This window comes from Vipera berus (assembly GCF_964194415.1).
Source record: "Vipera berus genome assembly, chromosome: 2".
NCBI lineage: Eukaryota > Metazoa > Chordata > Lepidosauria > Squamata > Viperidae > Vipera > Vipera berus.
The window spans coordinates 90,168,281-90,190,294 of NC_138203.1; the positions used below are offsets into that span (position 1 = coordinate 90,168,281).

The 22,014-nt window shown below is 40.3% G+C and overlaps 1 protein-coding gene and 1 long non-coding RNA gene across 3 annotated transcripts in view; both read right to left on the bottom strand.

The window, feature by feature from the left end:
• Positions 1–22,014, bottom strand: part of LOC308662277 — a 907,910-nt gene that overhangs the window by 374,136 nt on the left and 511,760 nt on the right. The gene's annotated exons all lie outside the window — the stretch shown is intronic.
• Positions 1–22,014, bottom strand: part of LOC308662275 (paralemmin-1-like) — a gene marked incomplete at both ends in the record, with an annotated part of 139,791 nt that overhangs the window by 95,900 nt on the left and 21,877 nt on the right. The window lies entirely within an intron of this gene.

Sequence of the window (22,014 nt, forward strand, 5' to 3'; positions counted from 1 at the left end):
ATGGCAACGAAGAGCAGAGTGGGGGGGGGAAGAGAGGGGGAGACAGAGCAGGCACAAAGCTTAACAACCGAGTTAAAGGCACAAATCCTAACACTTGTGCCTTGCATCTCCTACAAAATGTAACATTGCATGCAGAGCAAAGAAGGGCTAGTAACAGGGTAGAGAGATACATAAGAGGTAAAATCAGGATAAAGACAAGATTAGCTTTCTACTCCTGGACCAATTATCATCCAAGTTTGAATAATTTGGGAAGAATGAGGTTTGGCTTTCCACAGAGCCAAGATCTTCAGCATTGCCTTTAAATTCACCCATTTTCTTCTTTTTCTTCTCTTTCAATCTATACCTAAATTCAACAAAAACATGCCCCATCAGCTTATTTTTCCTGCCATAGTCCCATAGAGCTGTCTGAGTTCCCAGCCCATGTGCAAGACAATATTTCAGTATTTCTTAGATATCCTTACACTCCCTCTTAAAGTAGCATTTTCCTCTTTCAGTCAAAGAGTATCTGGAGGCAGCAGCAAGGTGGTTAACATCTGTTGTGTTTTATTACTCGTTATGTTGAAGGCAAAATTGGGTGCCAAGCCAAGGATGGTATCAGAGCAGTGTCTATTGTACTGATGGGTGAATATTATTAACAGAACAACAGAGCTGGAAGGGACCTTGGAGGTCTTCCTAGTCCAGGGCTAGGCAACCTTGGCTCTTTTATGACTCGTGGACTTCAACTCCCAGAATTCCTGAGCCAGCATGGCTCAGCTTGGAGACTCTCCCTCTCCCCTCAGCACGGCTGGCTCAGGAATTCTGGGAGTTGAAGTCCACGAGTCATAAAAGAGCCAAGGTTGCCTACCCCTGTCCTAGTCCATCCCTCCTGCTCAGGCAGGAAACCCTATACCATTTCAGACAAATGGCTGTCCAGTCTCTTCTTAAAAACGTCCAGTGTTGGAGCACTCACAACTTCCAAAGACAATTGTTTCACTGATTAATTGTTTTAACTGTCAAAAAATTACTCCTTAGTTCTAGGTTGCTTCTCTCCTTGATTAGTTAATAAACTAACCAATATTAACTAATCAATATTAACAGTTGCTGCTCCCTGGTCAACCCATTCTCCTGCTATTCAACTACAGATAGTTCTCAACTTATGACCGACCACAACTGAGGCCAAAATGTATGTTGCTAAGTGAGAAATTTGTTAAGTGAGTTTTGCCCCATTTTACGAATTTTCTTGCCACATTCGCTATGTGAATCACTGCAGTTGTTAAATTAGTAACCCAATTGTTAAGTAAATCTGGTTTCCCCATTGACTTTGCTTTCAGAAGGTTGCAAAAGATGATCACATGACTCCAGGACACTGCAACCATCATAAATGAGAGTCAGTTGTCAAGCATCCCAATGTGAATCATGTGACCATGAGGCTGCTACAACGGTCTTAAGTGTGAAAAATTGTCACAAGTCACTTTTTCAGTGATGTAACTTCGAACCGTCACTCGGTGAACTGTTGTAAGTTGAAGATTAGCTGCACTGCCTCCAAAAGAGCTCCATGCAATAGCATCAAGCCACTGGTTTCTCAGAAATATGCAACCACAAAAAAAACATGCTCAGTACATACACCTACAACCTATATCAGTTTAGTGCAGGGGTCAGCAAACTGAAACAGTGAAAGAGCCACTCGGAACCGGTTCCCTCACAAAAGGAAAAACTGGGAGCCGCAAAAAATGTGTGCGCATGCGCAGAACAGGGTTTGACTGAAGAGTGGAGCCAAGGCGAGATATGCACCTACCCTGCATATTTGAATTGATTGGTTGAACTTTTTTAGTCCCACTTTTTTTTGGACTGCACATGGCAGAGGACTGGGAGCCGCAGGAGACAGCTGAAAGAGCCGCATGCGGCTCTGGAGCCGCGGGTTGCAGACCTGTGGTTTAGTGCAAGACAGAAACTGCAAATTACGGGAATGCCAGTGCTCCCAATCCTACACACACACACACACACACAGTGGTCTAGAAGTTGGCAGCTGTTGCCTACATAAAGAATAGAAGAGAGAAATCCTAAATAAGTGCTGCCTGTGACTCAGTTCCCTTTGTGATTTTGATTTACATGGAGTTTTTTTTAACATGTTCATTCAGTGTGGATTACAAGAGAAGGAGGTGAAGGAGGAAGAGAAAGAACAGCACAGAAAGGAAGTTGGGAGTTGATGGACAGAGCCCTGCCGCTGGATCCATCCCCTTCCAGCTGCAGCAATGTGGCTGATAGATATTTCTTCCAAGTCGGTAATGACATGCAGAAGAGGGAGGACTGCCAAGCCAGAAGAATCAACCAATCAGTTTGCTTATCATGCATAATCAGGACAGCATCATTGGCAGTAAGTCAGAACTTGCACAGGGGAGAAAGGAAAGGGATGGGCAATGGGGACAGCAGATTTCATGCTGACATAGTTTTCTGCTGACTGCCCCTGTTCTTGGTCTGCAAAGCATAATGACAGGTTAGCAGGACTGGATAAAAGGGACAATGTCCAGAATGGTTGTGCCAAATGATATGCCACTATGATGAGCAGATGAATCTCTTTCAATGTTAGTTTAATTTAATAGGAGAGAGGAAAGGGATTTTTATTTTTGCTTTAAAACTGATATGGAGGTATGAGGGACACAGGTACCAAAGGACTACCTTTCCAGGCACATCTATCTGACCCACCAGAGCAGGGAGGCAGGATAAGTTACAGGTCACCTCTTCTTAAGAAGGTCCATTTAGAGATAAGATTGGCCTCCACCTTGATACTTTTTCAAAAACCAACCCAGGGTGGGACTTCCGGTGGCGACGTGACGCCGAAGACAGCCTTTTTCGGGCTGCCCGCTCCGCAGCTGTGTTTTTCCATCGTAAACAGCGCCGATCAGCTGTTTAGATGGATTTGAAGCCCCCTCCTCGGGAGAAGAGGAGGGGGTGAGGCCCCAGGTAGGGGTTGAGCTCTCCGGGGCCGCCTGAGCTGAGAGTTTGGACGGCTGAAGGATTGAGCCCCCCCGAAGCCTGGGTTGCTCCGAGCTGCGCAGCGCCCCTGCTCTGGGATTTATGGAGCAGAGCCAGGCGTTAGCAACCACCCCTGCCAAAAGGAAATACTTTTGATTGTCAAGATGCAGGCAGAGCGGTACAGGAGGTCAAGGTGATGTGGACTCTTATCTTTACTCTCTAGCTCAATGGATTTTATAGCTTTAAAGTGAAAGTGCGCAATAAGTGAAAGTGGGGGAAGATGGCGGCTAAAACTTCTAAAGTTCTTCGGAGTGCGGGGTCTTCCCTGGTGCAACAGACCTCATTGCAAGCTTTGCTTCCTCCTGCACCTCCTCCGGCATTGACGCTTAAGGATTTACAAGATGCTCTTGGAAAGCATTCACAATTGATGTCTGACATGATGGATGAAAAGTTGAAAAAGCTGGAGGAGAAAATGGAGGAGAAAATGGAGAAATTGGAGAAGAAGATGGAAGAGAAGTTTAGAGCAATGAGGGTGGACATGTTGTCTATGATTGAATCTGTAGCTGAATGTGTGCAACAGCTGGATGTAAAAGTGAAGGATCTCAGTCAAAAGAACTCTATATTAGAAGCAAAGGTATTAGAAAATGAAAATATAAGGGATAAAATGGACGGAGAATTGAGCCTTGTTCAGTATCATCAGATGTAGTATGCTATTAGAATTAGGGGTTTAAAGGAGAATTGTAAAGAAGATTTAAAGCAGCTGATTTCTGAGGCTCTGGAAGGGGTATTAGGCCAGCCAGCATCTGAAATTGAGGGAAATATGGACAAAATTTTTCGTGTAAATTCATGGATTGCAAGACAGAGGAAGTTACCCAGAGATGTGGTGGTCTATTTTACAAAGAGAGTAATTAGAGATGAAGTCATTCAAGCTGCTTATGATACTAAATTGGTAGTGGCTGAGCAAGAAGTCTTGGTTTTAAAAGAGATTCCTCCGAAGATTTTAAGGAGAAGGAAAGATTTTGCATTTCTAGTACAGGAACTTAAGAAATGTGATATTAAGTTTAGATGGGAGATTCCAGTTGGACTGGTGGTGACGCATGAAGGTAAAAGACATCGTCTGGTTACTGTGGCCCAGGCACGTGATTTTTATAGCAATGTGTTAAAAGCAACTCCCTTATCATTTTTGGAAGCTGTAAAGGGATACGGCGAGGGAAAGCTTCAAGATGTTGCAGATAGACAGATAGAGGACAATGGTGTTGGAGGGGATCAAGAAACAGTTTCATCGGATGTTGCAGGAGGCCAGAGGATGACGCGTGCCGCCCTAAGAAGAGCGAGACGAGAGCAAGAGCAAGACCAGCAGAAAGTTATGGAATCTCCAAAGTGTACTTACAGTGAAGCTGTGGGAGGGGCGCGGTCCAAAGAAGTTTTGGGGGTCATGACAGACGTGCTCCAAAAGCTTTGGAGCGTTAAGATTGGTGATTAAATTTTTAAATTAGAATGTCAATGGATTAAATTTATCATAGAGGAGAAAGAAAGTTTTTTTTTTAATATTTAACACAATTTAAGATTGATGTTATTTGCTTGTTAGAAAAGTATATTAGGGTTATGGACTAAAAGTATGTGCTGAACTAAGAATGGGTATGCAAGCTCCTAATTAACAACAAGTTGTCTTACAGACTGCTTAAACCTTTTTTTTTACTCTTTTTATTTGAACTCAAGGATGATTTGGAACTGCGAGACATTTGGCGTGATACATGCAAGAACTATTTTTGATCATAGTTTAGTTTGGTTGGAGATTATTAAGGTTAATAGAGATAGGCGCTTTTGGCGCGTAACTGAGAATTTGTTTAGAAATTAGAGAAAGGTTGGAGAATGTAAATAATAGGTGAAAGTTTTTTTTTCTTTTTTTTTTGAAATATGAATAAGGACTGGGATTAAGAAAATCTATTCTGAGTAAAGCTCTTTTTCTGTTTTCCTCTTTTTCTTTTTTACTTTATTTGTAATATTAATATTGTTTGTATTCATTTTATATGAGCTAGAGGGAGATAGAATTAATAGTTTATTGCTGATAACATAGGGGTGCTTATGTTTGTTTTTTGATTTTATACCCTGTATTTAGCTCTGGGAAGTGGGGGGGGAGGAGGGAAGGGGGGAGAGGGATAGGGAGGGTTAGGTAGGGGTGGGGGAGGGGGGGATTAAAGTCAAAATGTATTGTAAAACTTTTTAAATAAAAAAAAAACCAACCCAGGGTGATACACAGCCCATTAAGTGATTGTTGTCACCAGAAGGGTGAGGTTTATATTGTTTTGAATTTGGGGTTTTATTTCTGTAAGCCGCCTGGAGTCACCACGAGTGAGTTTGGGGGGCATATACATTTTCTTCAGAAATAAATCATGATTGAATACTGATTGGCTGAAACATGTCTGCTTGATTATTGATCAGGGGGTCTTCAAACTTGGCCCTTTTATGACTTGTGGACTTCAACTCCCAGAATTACTGAGCCAGGCACTCCCATTCTAGGAGTTGAAGTCCACAAGTCATAAAAGGGCCAAGTTTGAAGACCCTTGTTATTGACTGTCAATTCTGATCACCTGTCAGTTCTTAGTAGATGCTGCAAATTCATCACACATGAATTGGCTGTAACATCCAGGTAACTAAGTGGGTAACTAGTTAAAACAATTTAATTCCAAAAGCAGAAAACTTGGGCATCTAAATAGCCAGTGATTAGGGAGACCCAAAGTAAACTCCCAAATCAAACACAGTGGTCACTTGGGCCTTGGGCAGGTCACTATTGTTCAGCCCAACAAATTTAACAAAAAAAGGAGTAAATTGCAGAAGAGACTGCATAATCTTATCGCCATGTCCCCCAAAATATAGTAAGTTACAGTATGTAGAAACAGTTCATTGGGGAAAATAGGACCTCCATAGTACTACCTGCAAAAATTAGCAATGATCTTGGCAGCCATAGGGAGATCAAGTCTTTAATCAGATCACAGATCACAAATCACAGCAAGCAGACTATATTCAAAATGCTAAAGCTTTGGGAGGGGGAAAATCTACTTACACCTATTGGCGATGGAATATAGGTTTGGCTCAGAGAAGGAGGACTGCTGAGAGAAAATATATTTGAAATCTGGGAAAGTAGAAGATGGGTGTCAGAATCCATTCATATCACATTTCATAATTGTATAGGTAGAACAACGTGCTATTTCTGGGGATTCTGCCATCTCTCCGAGGGGGGGGGAGAGGATGGTTACTAAAGCGATTTTCAAACAACAGGGGATGTTTTAACTGGGGAAGGGAGGGGGACAGACAGGTCTGGATTGTATCTTCATTTACAACTGAAAAGGAAAGCAATAACCATAAAACCAAGGAGAGTTCCCTTTCCCATGGAAGGACCTGACACCTAGCAACTGACGACAGCCTGACCAAATGGATGAGGGGAGGGGCTGAAATGGGAATGGTTTATATAGGATTGAAATGTAACTTTTGTCAGATTCCGTCTTGTATTCCCACAATCGATTCCATCCTAGTAAACATTTTCCTTTTGGACTAAACTTGCATCCAAGAGTTCTTATTTCCTAAGATGTGGATTGAGGTGGGTCCTCACAATGGGAGAAAGAAACTCAAAACAATTCACCTCTGATTTTGTGAAAAATAAATTGAAACGGAGAGGCTTTGATTGGCTTTCAAGATTCTGCCACATTAAAGTATGTTTCAAGTCTACTAGGAATGCCTATTTTCTGACTATCATAGTCATGGACCAGGTGTTCAGAGTGTGAACTCCAATCTGATCAGGTATATTCACTGACTGTGGACAAAACAGAACAAAAAAAAATCGCATAAATGTATTCATGTTACATTGAATGGAATATGAACAAGTAATTATCAACAGTTGCCCGTTCTTAATTATGGTAAAGAGCTCTGTTTTGAAAAAAATCTTTGTTTTGCAAAATACTATTACTTAGTTCTGCTATCGTTACTATCTTCCAATGTTTGTGTCTTGTGAACACATCCACAAAATGAGTTGGTCATAAAATTCATACAAAGATCCATTATTATGTGTGCCAAAAAGGGAAAAAGACTATAGGAATACTTTCCCTCTGACATTATTTTTTAAAGTGAAGTTTTTACCAGTTCACCTTTTCATCACGGGCTTTCTCCCTGTAAGAAGTATTTTTGGTTTTCTCTTTATTTTCCTTGTTGTTTTGTATTGGGGGGTTTTTAACACTTATTATTTGTACTTCGTATTTTAATTGCTGATTATAAACCCCTTTACCGATTTGTAATAATGGGAAGCGGTATACAAAGATATTAAATAGCTATCATGACATCCACAATAATAACAGCTTAAACTTCTTTTGGAAGGCCAATCAATTCTTTGGCTCCTTATGTGAATCTGAGCTGGCTGTGAGAAACCCCCTTCTCTTGGTGGTGAAAGGAAAGGAACCATCTGTTCCTATTGCCAGATTCCAGTTTTCCGCCATTATATTATATTCCTTTCCTCGTGTGATAATTAGTAAGATTAAGCAATGTCCTGTCACTAAAACTGCATTTACAATCAGGCTAGATTGCTATTAGTTTCATGGATATGCGGAAAAAAGATCCAACAATACAGTATTGATTCGGGCATACAGTATGCTTCCCAAAATCCCAGTATGATGGTGAGGATTACTGTGTTATGCTCATATTCCACTGGACACAAATAAGGCCATAGTGACTGTTGGTGTATTTTTATTGGATAGCAGATAGCACTGTACGGCTATAAAGCTATTTCATATAGCATTTTGTATACATAGAAAGAGTGCACAAAGAGAGAAACACTAAAGAGTGTTGTAATGTTTGTTCGAAAGTATTCTTCAGGCTGGTGCTTGCATGAAAATAATAAAAAAGAGATAAGGCTTATTTAGGAAATAAAATGCTGATTGAAAAGACTGAGTTTAATACAGTTTACAGTACGTAAAACCAAGAGTGCTCTCTTCCATTGTGAAGACACAGCAACACAATAAAGTACCTGACTCACACAAATCAAAAGTCAGAACAGAAAAAGAGAACTGATCTGGGAGAATAAGGAAGAGATGAGAATCCTGAGGGTATCAATCTAACCAATAGGAAACACGTCACATAAAAAAACCGCAAAACATTTTTAGCTAAGGAAAAGTGTTTACAATATAGATTCTCTTTGCCAATTGTGTCCACACCTATTGCCCGCAATGGTCAATTTATAGGCAGAGAAATTAATGCACAAAAAGTTCATTTCCATTTTATTTTTCTCTTCCAGATGCAGCATTGTAATATTACCAAAACAACAATTCAAAAGCGGTGCTTTTGTGATATCAACCATTTTGTTCATCATAATACTGCACATAATACCTTAAACCAGAACAGGGCAAAAGACAGATGTTATCTGCTGTATTCTAAAATTAGCTACAATTAAAAATAATTCCCTCCTTAAAAATATTGCTGAAAAAGAAAGTGGGTTTGGGAGGTTGGCTCTGATGCTGATTCCCAATTACAGAACCCCACAGAGTTCCTCTTCTTTAATTTGCAATGCATGTTTACCTTATTAATGGGGCCCATTAAAAATCTCTTATAAAAAAACAAAACCAACTAGTTGCCACAAACCTGGAGAGTATTCACCCTCATTTTTCACCTCAATGACATCCTGTGGCACCTATAGTTTCTTAAGAGCAACAAAAAATAGATTTACTTAGCCATATATTATAGGGTTTCTTTTAGATTTTTGTTTATATGGCTTCTTAAAATATGTTTTTTTAACTTTGTGCATTTTATACTTTTAGTTTCCAAAATTATTGCTCATATTTTACCTTTCTTAAGCTGGTCTATGACTGCAATTTTTGATTGACTGAGCAACAAAGATAAAACATCCTATTGATAGAATTAATAACACTATATGGTATTTTACTAGAGCAATATTTTGATTAAGGATGCCTGTATCAAGAAAAATCCTCTTTGTTATAATAAAAATTAGCTTTCAAGGGGTAACATCTACAGATGGTGGGCTGGCAACAAAGAAGATGCTTATTCAACTTCTGATCCAGGTACAATCATCTCTCCCATTCTGAAATTGGCCTAGAAATCAATAGGCAATCACTTGGCTTTATACACCTAACTCTAAAAGAGTTTTAGCTATATAAACAGAGTCAGTTCCATCACGTTTACTTTGCCAATCAGTTGTGAAATTGGAAGGAATATGACAGACTGATCTCACCTCACGGCTCAATGCTACAGATATCCTGTATTCAAGACCAGCCCCAATCCCTCATTCCCTGGAATATGGTATCCATCACACTGCTCAAATCTGTTCAGAAGCCATTTGTAGGCCTTTGACTGCGACACTTAACAGTTAAATTGGGAATGAGATCTAGGCACACTTACAAATCTCTCAGACCAATATCTTTTGAGTTCTGCCTGCTCTTCACTATTTTGCATTATTAACACAAGAGACTTGGAAGGGTGTTTTAAGCAAGTTAGCAAATTTTGCTTACAACGCTGTCTGCCAATCACGGCCTGATAAGGGCACCGACCCTGTCCTTTATCAGTGTGGGACCATCCATCCCATGTCCTCCTTACCCTTGAAAGCAGCTTCATGATGTTACAGTTTGTACTTGGGACAAGGGGAGGTATTGACTTGTAGATGCTAATGTGAAATGAATGCAAGGACACAGCAGAAAGGAAAATTACAACATGTGGTATTCTGCTGACAATCACAAATTATAATTACAGACAATGAATTCAAGAACCCTTCTACCTTTAGATAAGGCACTCCCCCCCATAACTATTTTCATTTTACTGTTAAATTTGCAGATCACAAATTTAGAACAGCTAATTCAACAGACAGTCTTTTCTATTACTGGCTCATTTAAACACATTCAGACAAACACACACACTCACTCTCTCTCTCTCACACACACACAATAAAATATTCCTCTTCCCTCATCTGTCATTATATGAAAAAAATCCACCCCACATTTTATTTCCTCGTATAAAACACTATCCTAATCAAGATAATAAATATTAAGTGCTGTAGTGACAGAGAGGTCATTTGGGGCAGATGTACAACACAATCATGCTGACAGTTCGGAAGCAGACTCAATAGAATAAAAGAAATGGGGGAAATGACACCTTAAAAACATGAGGAAAAAATTGAAAAATCCAGCTCTAACTCACGTAGCCCCTCCTCCCCAAATTAAATCTGCTTTAGTTAGGAAGAATTGTAGCAGTTAAAATGTAAGCAGTTACATCAGACATGTCAAACACAAGGCCCGGGGGGCGAATCCGGCCCGCAAAGTGGTTTCATGTGGCCCGCGAAGCCATCCTGGAAACAGTGAGGGAACGGCCCCCACTGCCTTGGCCCTGGCCCAGAGACCCTCCTTCTGCCAGAGACCCTCAGATCTGTCCCACTCCTGCCCAGGCCCCCATAGGCACCCTTGATGCAAATGATGTAGAGCTGGCCACGCCCACCCAGTAGGCCATACGCACTCTAGCCACGCCCACTTTGGCCATATCCACCTGGCCCCGAGGGTAACCGCAATGCTGATGCGGCCCTCAATGAAATTGAGTTTGACACCCCTGGGTTACATAGTCTAGCAGTTACACAGCCTATATTTTTATTTCAAACAATTATAGTTTTTATTAGGAATAATGTATTAAATGACTAGCACAAACTGAATTATATATGGACCAATAAAAAGCCAACGATAAAATTCAACAGCTTGCAAGATTGAAAAGAATGAGCTTCGAATTTTAAATGTCATATTAGTTGCCTAACATGGATTTCAGAATGGATTATACTTTCTTATGGTTTTTATCACTTTCATAAAAGTGGAACGCCTTCCAGAAGGAATGCAAAGACGTATTTAGGTTGATACACAGAAGGAATGCAAAGACGTATTTAGGTTGATACACAGAGAAATAAATAATGTTCAGAGATTATGAAATATAAAGCAACTTACAGAATGTTCTGGATAAATACAGGAAAATAATAAGTTTAGATTTCTCTTTTGCTTCCTTATGAATTCCTACTTTTTTGATACCACCAAGAAATTTGCTCAATGGAGAAACAAAAAACTGTTTAGATTCCAATATTTTATTGTTTAACAGGATAACAAGAAATGGAAAGGTTAACGTTAAGATTTTTCACATTTCTTGCTACATAGTACTCTTCTATGATTAATTACATGTTAACTGCTGCAAGGATTTTGCATGCTTTTCATTGAAAAAGTTATTTGATCCCCTCTATGGAAGAATGGCTAATGAAATTGTGGGAGTATGTCTTAATTTCTAGAATAACTTCATATTTAAAAAGTAAATTGCAAGTAACTCTGGAATTCAATTCTATTTGGAAACCATTTTTAGACCACAGTACAATTTAATACACAGAGTTGTGCCACATGGAAAATTTAGGCTTTTAAAATATATATATATATATATTTAAACTTATACTGGCATAATATATTACTTTTTTCTTTATTCTTTTAAAATCCGTTGTAGTATCTAGCTTGCAAAAAGTCAAATTAAAAACCTTTACAAAGAACAAGCCGAAAGCTGCAAACTATGCATAGGAGTGTTAGCTATTTGAACTCAGGGGTCTTCTTTCTAAGCCCCAAACTGTCTTTTGTTTTGTTCTGCTTTCCTTAAAGGACTGTCTTCACTCGCTCAGCTTTTCTACTTCATTCTTGATCATTTGAGACTTTCCTGTTCTTTTTGTAATTGGGTAGAGCAGCGTAATGGGAAAGAAGGGTTGATCCTCCTTACTACACAATGAAGGCTGGCACTGGAAGCTCCTTATACTGGATTGTGCATCCTCCGAGCATCATCTGTGACTTGTAAACAGAACACAATAGATGTTGCAATCTTGGCAGAGAGCATCCGAAGGAGGTGACGACAAGCCATTATTAAATAGAGGAGGCGGCATAGCTGTGGAAGGAGAATCCTGGGTGCTATGCTGCTGGAAAATTGCCTGTCTATTCTTCCTACTCATCTGTGCTCTTGTACATTAAACTGACTTTTTTTAATATAAAGAACACTTGTTTTCTCTCTTCTTTCTTCCATAGAAACTTATGGATTAATAGAACCACCTAAACAGCTACGCATCTCAAGTGTCATCATCTAGTTCAGGGGGAAAGAATTGGTAATGCATCCAAACTACCTTTCTTGTTCCATAAATCTTTACATTTGCTAATAGAAAAAGTATTTCTCTAAACAGCTTCTCTCTGCCTTGCAAACAACCCAGACATTCTCGAACCAGTACTGGTGAGGTAAAGACTCCTTCGGATCAAGCTTAATTGCTGATGAGAATTTGGACACATTCACACAGTTTTTTGTGGCAACAGTACAGAAAGTGGTTTGCAATTACCTTTTCCGGAGATTATTTTTCCTAATCTAATTTACAGGTGCAGAATTTCCTTGTGGTGTCCCATCCGAATATGAACCAGGCCTGATTCTATTTGTTCGTCAAGTCCAAGCAAGGTAATCAGGGCTGCTATTTGTTGAGACAGACCAATGCCGTAGGAGAATCCAAACAGCCCTGGAATTTTCTTTCCCCCCCCCCAAAAAAAAGCCAAATAATAGTTATTCTTGTGCCTTTGCTCCAGCAATGCCCAATCCAGTTTGAAATCAGTTTTGCAACTTGGAGAGTCACATAAATTGTGCCGATTGCCAGTGGCTCTTCAAAATGCACTTTTGTTTGTAGTTCTAAAATCACACGCAGCTTGTTTTGTCCCCCCTCTCACTTTTATGCTCCTATCTGAAAAGCTCCTGGAGAGATAATATGTTGACAGCCTGCTTGTTCTTTGGGGGCATTATAATTGGTCTTAATTATATTTATTATATTTCTGCGGTTTGGGGTTACTTTCAGGAGAAAGCAAGCAAACAAGGAAAGTCAGTTCAAAGGAATTAAGTTTGCAAACCCAGTTTGGCCTGTGAGCCTCTCCCTTTTGCTTTTGACCAGAATATTTGACCAGGAAAAACTCATTCTACACTTGAGTTCACTAAGAGTCCCCACTGAATGTATCAGCACTGCATTAACAGAGTCTGTTCAGAAGCTGAATTTTTATGTGTGGACATTTCTGAAGGTTTAGCCCATAAGCTGCCGTAGAAAAAAAATCCATCTTCTCCAACATATTCCCCAAAATTAGACTTAAAAGGAAATCCTTCCTGGAAAAGCAAATGGATGGTACAGTCAACTTATGACCATTTGTTTAGCAGCTGCTCAAAATTACAACGGTGCTGGAAAAAGTGACTAATAACCAGTCTTCACACTTTTGACGGTTGCACCATCCCACAGTCACATGATAAACCTTGGGCGCTTAGCAACTAGCATGTATTTACAATGATTGCAACATCCCTGGAATCACATTTGTGAATTTTCCAGCTGGCTTCCAAAAAGCAAAATCAATGGGAGAAGCCGGATTCGCTTAATACCTGCATGGTTAACTTAACTGTGGTTTGTTTTAACGACTGTGGCAAAATAAGAAATAAAAAGTAGGCACGATTTACTTAGCAAGGGAAGTTCCAGTTCTACTTGCAGTCATAAGCCGAGGATTACCTGCACTAGAACTGGGCTGCAATAATCTGGACAAATATTAGATGGCAGAAATTAAGTCTTTGCTGGCATCTACAGTACTTGTTGCCCATATTTTTGCAGCCCAGATCTGGCAGCTCCAGGAAAAACCATTTCCTAAGACTTAATTGCTGGAAGAAAAGTTTGGAGTTGAAAAGGGATAGAGCAGGTGTGTCCAGCCTGTGGCCATTGATAGCTAGTAATGTCTCCCCACAAGATAATAGAAAAAAATAAAAAAGGAAATTTGTTATTTATATATATTAAGTATATTATATATTTTATTTGTGGCCCAAGGCACACTGTGGCCCAGGCAAGTCAAAAATTTGGACAACCATGGGATAGAGTATATATTGCCCTTTTATTCCCAAGCCTAGCTATACCCACCAAAAATCACCCTCTGAGCCGCAGTCACCTGTTATGAAAGTCTGTTTCCAAATCCAATCGTACCAGTAATGGGATGGGCAGGAATCAAAGCCAGAAGGTGATATGGCTTTCATGACTTCTAGCATGTGGCTCCCAGCCCACTGTCAAAAGTTGGATGCAATGCAGCTACTTCCCTGATCTTACTTATGTGGGAAGTCAGCCCCACCCAGAGAAGGAAATATTAAAAGGGCAGAAAAATATAGTTCCTAAAAGGATCTTAAAGAGGCAGAGAAGCATGCCCAGTTTTCCTAAGAGTCCCAAGTCTCCCTCCCCCAAGCAGAAACCAGCTCTGTAGAAATGTAAATAATCCAGGAAGGTTGGAGGCCCCCAGCTAGAAGCTTAGGAAGACACCTAAAAGACACCTAAAATCTACATACCCCACCAAAACTCTAAGACAGGACATAATAGGATTAACCCACAGATGCCAAAGGGCACACTCAGACTCAGGTCAAAATACATGACACAGGAAATACAAAGCCTCAAACAGGAACAGGAAACAACCTCAAGAGACCCAGAGGGTACAAAAACCCACTCCCTACATGTGCTCTCTTTTCTTCCAGAGCCATCTTCCTGTCTGGCTCTCCTCTTCAATAAACTGCAACCTTCTTTCTTAAACAGTCGCCATGTCGTTTATTCCCGGCTTGGACTGAACCATGATGAAGACTTTTCCTTCAACACTTACATGAGTGTCTGTAAACAGCACTTATGTAAACAGCACTGAACTCATACTGTGGCATTAGAGACACTATGATGTGGTTACATAAAGGAGTATACTCTACTACTGTGTTTTCTACAAATCAGTCTATTTGGAGACCATCTGTCTCTAGGTTTTGTAAGTTATGTAGAATTTTTGTTGTTGTTGTTGCCTCCAAATCTGAGCACTTTACACCTGCCACACTAGATTTAAATATATGGCTGGACTCATCATTATCATTTTAGCCATTGTCTATCCACTGCAGGATGAATGCCTCTTCCACTTGTTTCCAACCAATTCAGTCTTAAGCTTTCTTTTGCCAATTGGGCCCACAATACTTGTTGATATCATCGATCCATCTAGTTTTAGGTCTCTTTCATGGACGCTTTTTATCAAATGGGATCCATTCTATGACTGCTTTGGTCCACCTGTCATCAATTCTTCTAGCAATCTAGCTATTTCACATCTTTTATTCTCTTGTGGTATCCTATACTTTCGTTTGTTCTCTAATCCATGTGCAGGTCTTTCTATCTTGTCTTGTAATGCTGACCATGGCTCTTTGCACCACTTGTAGTTTTTGTATCGATTGTGAGTTAGTGTCCATGTTTCACCAGCATACGCTAGAGCAGATAGCACACACTGATGGAAAACTTCTCTCTCTTTAGGCATAGGGGGAGGTTAGGGGGATATACATAAGAATATCTTAACAAGCTGAATTGCCAATGATTCATGTATTATATTATCGATTTTAGTTAAATTCAGTTAAAACCAGTATTTGTCATATTTTGCAAATTAGAAGCAATAGCTAAAGATACTGATTTATCAAAGGCAGGAAATAAGGCCCAGAGGGAGAGGACACGCAGCTGGTTCCAGGCAGTTATATCGGCTTCTCTGAGTGAGGGTAGCTTCCCCGCCGTCTTGAAAGAGGCGGTGGTGAGGCCTCTCCTCAAGAAGCCTGCCTTGGACCCAGCTGTATTGAACAACTTTCGTCCTGTCTCTAACCTTCGCTTTCTTGCGAAGGTTGTTGAGAGTGTGGTGGCGCATCAGCTCAGCTCCCTCTGGTCCTGGATGAAGCGGATTATCTAGACCCGTACCAATTGGGTTTCAGGCCCGGGCACAGCACGGAGACGGCATTGGTCGCGCTGGTGAATGATCTCTGGAGGGCTCGGGACAGGGGATATTCCTCTGTTCTAGTCCTATTAGACCTCTCGGCGGCTTTCGATACCATCGACCATGGTATCTTGCTGCGGCGTCTCAGGGGACTGGGAGTGGGAGGCACAGTTTTACAGTGGTTCTCCTCCTATCTCCAGGGACGTTCGCAGTCGGTGTTGGCAGGAGGGCAGAGGTCGACCGCGAGGTCTCTCGTTTGTGGAGTTCCTCAGGGGTCGGTCCTCTCGCCTCTCCTGTTCAACATCTACATGAAACCGCTGGGTGAGATCATACGTGGTTTTGGAGTTGGGTATCATCAGTATGCTGATGATACCCAACTTTTCCTTTCGACCCCAAACCACCCCAGTGATGCCCTCAACGTGATGTCCCGTTGCCTGGAGGCGGTTCGGGTCTGGATGGGGAGGAACAGACTTCAACTCAACCCCGACAAGACTGAGTGGCTTTGCATATCTTCATCCCGGGTTTATTCGGATATTCCACCTTTGGCTATGGGGGGTGAACTATTACCCCCCGTAGATAGGGCTCGCAACTTGGGAGTCCTCCTAGATTCACGGCTCACCTTGGAAGACCATATAGGAGCTGTGACTAGGGGGGCTTTCGCCCAGGTTCGCCTGGTGCGCCAGTTGCGGCCCTATCTTAGCCGGGATGATTTATGCACAGTCACTCATGCGCTCGTGGCCTCTCGTCTGGACTACTGCAACGCTCTCTACATGGGGCTGCCCTTGAGGACCACCCGGAAGCTCCAACTGGTACAGAATGCAGCCGCGAGAGTTGTGTTGGGAGTCTCCCGATACTCCCACGTTACACCTTTGCTCCGTGAGCTGCATTGGTTGCCAGTTGCCTTCCGGGTGAGATTCAAGGTACTGGTAATGGTGTTCAAGGCCCTCCATGGCATGGGGCCGGAGTACTTTAGGGAACATCTGCTGCCGGCATCAAGCTCCCTGTGCCCTGTGCGTTCCCACAGAGAGGGCCTCCTCAGGGTGCCACCGATCAGAGAATGTCGATTGGTGGCCCCCAGGGGGAGATCCTTCTCTGTGGGCGCTCCGGAGCTGTGGAATCGGTTACCGGTAGAGCTCCGGATGGCGCCCGATCTTCGCTCCTTTCGTCGCGATCTCAAGACGTTTTTGTTTGTACAAGCCGGCCTAGCCTGATGGGGATTGGTGGGGTTTTTTATTTTTTGTATTCTTAATTTGATCTTTGGGGTTTTATAATTGTATATTAATTGTTTTAACTTGGGCAATCATTTAATCTCTTTTTAATGTTTGTATTTTGTATTTTACTTTTGCCCTGTGAACCGCCCTGAGTCCTCAGGGAGAAGGGCGGTATAGAAATATTATTAAATTAAATTAAATTAAATTTAAAATAGGCTTTTCCAATTTTTCAACCCCTCTTGGGTTTAAGAGACTCCAGTGTATCAGCTTTTCTAGGGGAGCTTTTCTTGGTGGAGCAGTGGGCTAATGCCTCCTTAGGTAACACCAGCTGCCTGCAATTAGTGCAGGTTCGCATCCCACCAGGCTCAAGGTTGACTCAGCCTTCCATCCTTCCGAGGTAGGTAAAATGAGGACCCAGATTGTTGGGGGCAATTAAGCTGACTTTGGAATAATGCCGCTTGGGGGTGTGTGTGAAAGCCCTAATAAGCAGGCATATACATAGAATGAAGGCTACTGCTAAGCTTGTAAGCCGCCCTGAGTCTTCGGAGAAGGGCGGGATATAAATGGAATTTAAAAAAAAAAAAGCCTATTGAAGGCTTCCTCCTGTATCTGCATTTCCCTTTTTTTCCCTTTTCTTTTCCTGCTGTTCATTCTAGTTAGTTAACATTTTTGGTTTTTTGTTCTAGAAAATCAATAAGGCAATGTCAGTGGTTGGCTTGATTAAACCCTAAAATATAGAGGGTTTTTTTAGCATTGTTTGCTAAATAAACCACAATGCCTTGGTTCACATATAAACCATTGTTTACAAACTACAGTTTAAAAACTGCAATAGTCCACACAACATGCTAAGCCAAAAACCAAGAAACCCAAATTATGCAATGTGTGATCTGTCAAGGGAGCCTATTCCAACCACATATTTAACCCTGGTTTCCCAATATTAAGAAATGGAGAGGAAATATAAAATTTAATGGAAAACAACATATGTTTTGTATTAAAGACCTCAAACTCAATCATCGTGAAGAGCAAAGAGGAAAACTAGAATACATTTCTATGAAATAGAAAACATGGAACTAGAGCAAGAACAATTAATTAAATGCACAGCAGATCTTTTGGTTTATAATCTCCACCCACTTGCACAGATAGTCCTTGACTTACAACAGTTCATTTAGTGACCGTTCAGCGTTACAACGGCACTGAAAAAAGTGACTTATGACCGTTTTTCACCACTGCAGCATCCCTTTGGTCATGTGACCAAAATTCAGATGCTTGGCATGTGGTTCACATTTATGACAGTTGCAGTGTCCAGGGGTCATGTGATCAGCCTTTGTGACCTTCTGACAGGCAAAGTCAATGGGGAAACCAGATTCACTTAACAACGATGTTACTAACTGCAATGATTCACTTGACAACTGTGGCAAGAAAGGTTGTAAAATGGGGCAAAACTCACTTAACAAATGTTTCACTTAAGAACATAAAATTTGGGGTCAATTGTGCTTGTAACTCTAGGACTACCTATATAATTTCAAATTAGGTACTGCAAACCTCCTGTTTCTTTCATTCCTGTTAGCATTTTAACTTTTTTATTTTTAGCCTTGACATATTAATTTATTTTCACTCAGCAACATAAATTCTGGGTCAATTGTGGTCATAAGTCAAGGACTTCCTGTATTCGACAGGGTGGCTACTAAGTAGTTAAGCTGAGAGGGGTTTTGCCATATCTTCAGCTCAAGAGATTCTATAGGATGAACTGCTCCATTAGATGGAGCAGAAAGGATCACCTTGACCAATAATTCCTCTGTGGGTGCACAAAGGCATCAAAAAGATAACCTAACATGATGGGACATCGTACACACACGTTTCCAAAAGTCATGGAACTTCAATGCACAGGTATAAAATTAAGCCGCTATTCTGAAGCTGTGAATCTATACTCATTTTCCCAAGCATTACTAGCATTACCTATTCCCTTGAAACAAGCAAAATAGCATTAGCTTTAAAGTGCTTAATTGCACATTCTTGGTAAAACATTTCACTCCCCGACTTGCCCAAATGTATGTTGCTTAATTGGAAAATCACTCTCCTACTTAAAAGAAAAAAAACCACACACCATATGGTGTTCCCCAAACCTGACCTTGAGGAACTTCATGAGCTGCAATACACTGGCCCTTTTTGAGTTCAAAATTAATACATTAATAAAAGTTGTACCATGAAAACCACCCGGGAGCATTTGAGGATTTTTGGAGCATCTTGAAAGGTTTCATATCTTGGAATAGCTTACACAGTTGCAATTTTTGTGTTAATGAGCAAAAGGTAAGTCCTGTCCACTAGTAAAATTGGGATGGAAGCACACTTCAACTACCCAGATATGAACTGGGAGACAAACTCTGCAGCGAGCGGGAGATCAAACAGATTCCTAACCAATCTAGCCAACAACTTTGTCATCCAAAAGGTGGAGGACGGAACTAGATGTAAAGCTATACTGGACTTAATTCTTACTAATAGAGAAGAAGGGATAGAGGGAGTTGAGGTTGCCGAAACCTTGGGTGAAAGTGACCACATCATACTGGAATTTAATATAATGCAAACACTAGCAATAGTAAACAAGCCAACCAGTGTCTTAAACTTCGAAAGAGTGATTTTAACAAACTCAGAGAGAACCTAGGAAAGATTCCATGGATGAAAATCCTAAGGGGGAAAACAACCCAAGAAGCATGGGCAACTCTGAAAAATGCAATCATAAAAGCCCAGACCAGCACAATACCACTCAAAAGAAAAATAAGAAATTTAAGAAGAAACTAGCATGGCTGCAGAAAGATCTCTCTTGACAAATTGAAAGACAAAAAGGACCAATACAAAAAATGGAAACGGGCACATAAATAAGGCCGATTATCACCAAACAGCCAGAACATGCAAAGATGAAGTCAGGAAAGCAAAGGCTCAGAACGAACAAAGACTTGCAACAGAAATCAAGGATAATAAAAAAAAAGTTTCTTCCAACATATTAACAAGAAAAAAGTTAAGGAAACTGTAGGACCACTAAAGAGAGAGGATGAAAAGGAAATAACAGGGAACAGTCAGAAAGCAGAGCTGCTTAACTCATTCTTTGCATCAGTCTTCAAACAAAAAGAAACTACAGCCCAACATACAAAAAATCCACTGCAAAGACAAACTAGAAACAAAAATTAAAATAAGCAGGAAAATGGTAAGAGAACGCCTATGAAGATTACTATCTTATGATGTAACATCTTTACAAAGGTTTTGGCTGGTCACTCTCACTACTGAAGTATCAGTATCAGCCCCATGGCATCATATACTTTCTCCATCTTAACTCTTTCTTCATCTTAACTCTTACTCCTTGAAACACTGAAAATTGCAGGGAAAGACAAGCAGTAACACTCATGAGGCCAAAGAAACAGTCAATTGAAAGTTCCACTAACTGCAAAGAGTTTGGGGAGTTTCATTCAGTCTTGAGAAACTATTTATAATTCTTAGGCACCAGAAACCAAAAATCTTCAGGAGCGAAATACTTTGAAATTTATAGCTGTGGATTGTGGGAAGGTGTTGTGGAGGTAGCAGTTTTCTTCTTCTTTTTCATTTGCTTTTTCCTTCGTCTTTTTTCTGATTACATCCTCTCCATCCCTTTACACTCTGATTGCCAAGGATTCTGAATCTTAACTCATCTGAATGAGGATGAGTTTCCTCATGAAAGTCTTCCCTTTCTGTTCGATCCTCGGTTTTCTTAATCGGTGGTCACAATATATATTGGGATATGTCAGGCTCCCCAAGCATATCTGAAGCTTTTTGGAATATTGAAACAATATGGCAAACACTAAATCATTATCGTAATTCAAGAATTCTAGTCATTATAGGTGGCAATCAATGAATGGCACCAAACATCCTAAATATTTGTTATCTTCTTTATTCAAATCTAGCTCTCTTTTTTTCCATTCCCCTTTGCGAAATGGACTCACTGGTTTATGTTTCTCAGAGTTGGTCATTAATGGCAATTGCCATGCTTACATTTTCCCAGATTCCTGTTCTGAAGAACTCTTACCCACAAACATAGTTCTGATACCAAAGCATCCAGAATTCCCACTAGCAAGAATTTACAGGCCTCAAATTCCTAATAGGGCAGACTAAAAAAGGATGTTCTAAGTAATTAACAGGCTTACACTGTAGTGGCTGTTTACTGTTTGTGAGGAGAAATATTAAACAGAGAGCAGGAAAGAATTATGTTGTATAAATATCTGTGAAAAATGTTACAAGTGGTCATAAATCCAATCCGAAGAAGAAAAATATTTTTCTGCCTTCATTTTATTGTTCCTATGTATTTGCATTCATAAGACAATTATCATTTGATGAAGATTGTATTAGTGGCTTCTTCCCTCTACCTCCACAAAATATGATAAAATATAAGGTAAAATATAAGTTGAAAAGGGTGAACGTTACAAAACATTTTCTCCTAGCTATTTTTTTAATACCGAAATCATTTATTACATAGTGAGGCATTTCTCAATCTCATCAATACACTGAAAAACTGTTATCCCATTTCCTTCACTACTCTATCAGCCACAAATAAAATATTTGAGCTGGTCTCATAGAATGCAGAGTGCATTCAGCAGAGGAAAGTAGAGAAACTGCTATCTAATATTCTGTACCACCAACTTTCTACTAAAATTGAAAATTTCCTTTAAACTTCAAGATTTCTGTTCTGTTGAAAAAAATCTTTTATAATTTAGTTGGCAATAAGTACCTGTAGCTTCTGCTTCCAGCCTTTTGCTACTGGAAAGTGGACTCACCAGTTAGCTGGGCATATATATTTCGGGTGGCTTGTACATTAGTAGAAGATCCCATGTCTATGCATTGGTTCTTTTTATCCACTTTAATATTAATTTAATTGTTTTAACTTTTAATGCCCTATGTTTTAATCCTGTAATTGTTTGATTTTGTTTATTTATAGTGCTAGAAGCCACTCAGGGTCACTCGATAGTGAGATGGGCAGCATACAAATTTAATAAATAGAAATAAATAAATAAAATACA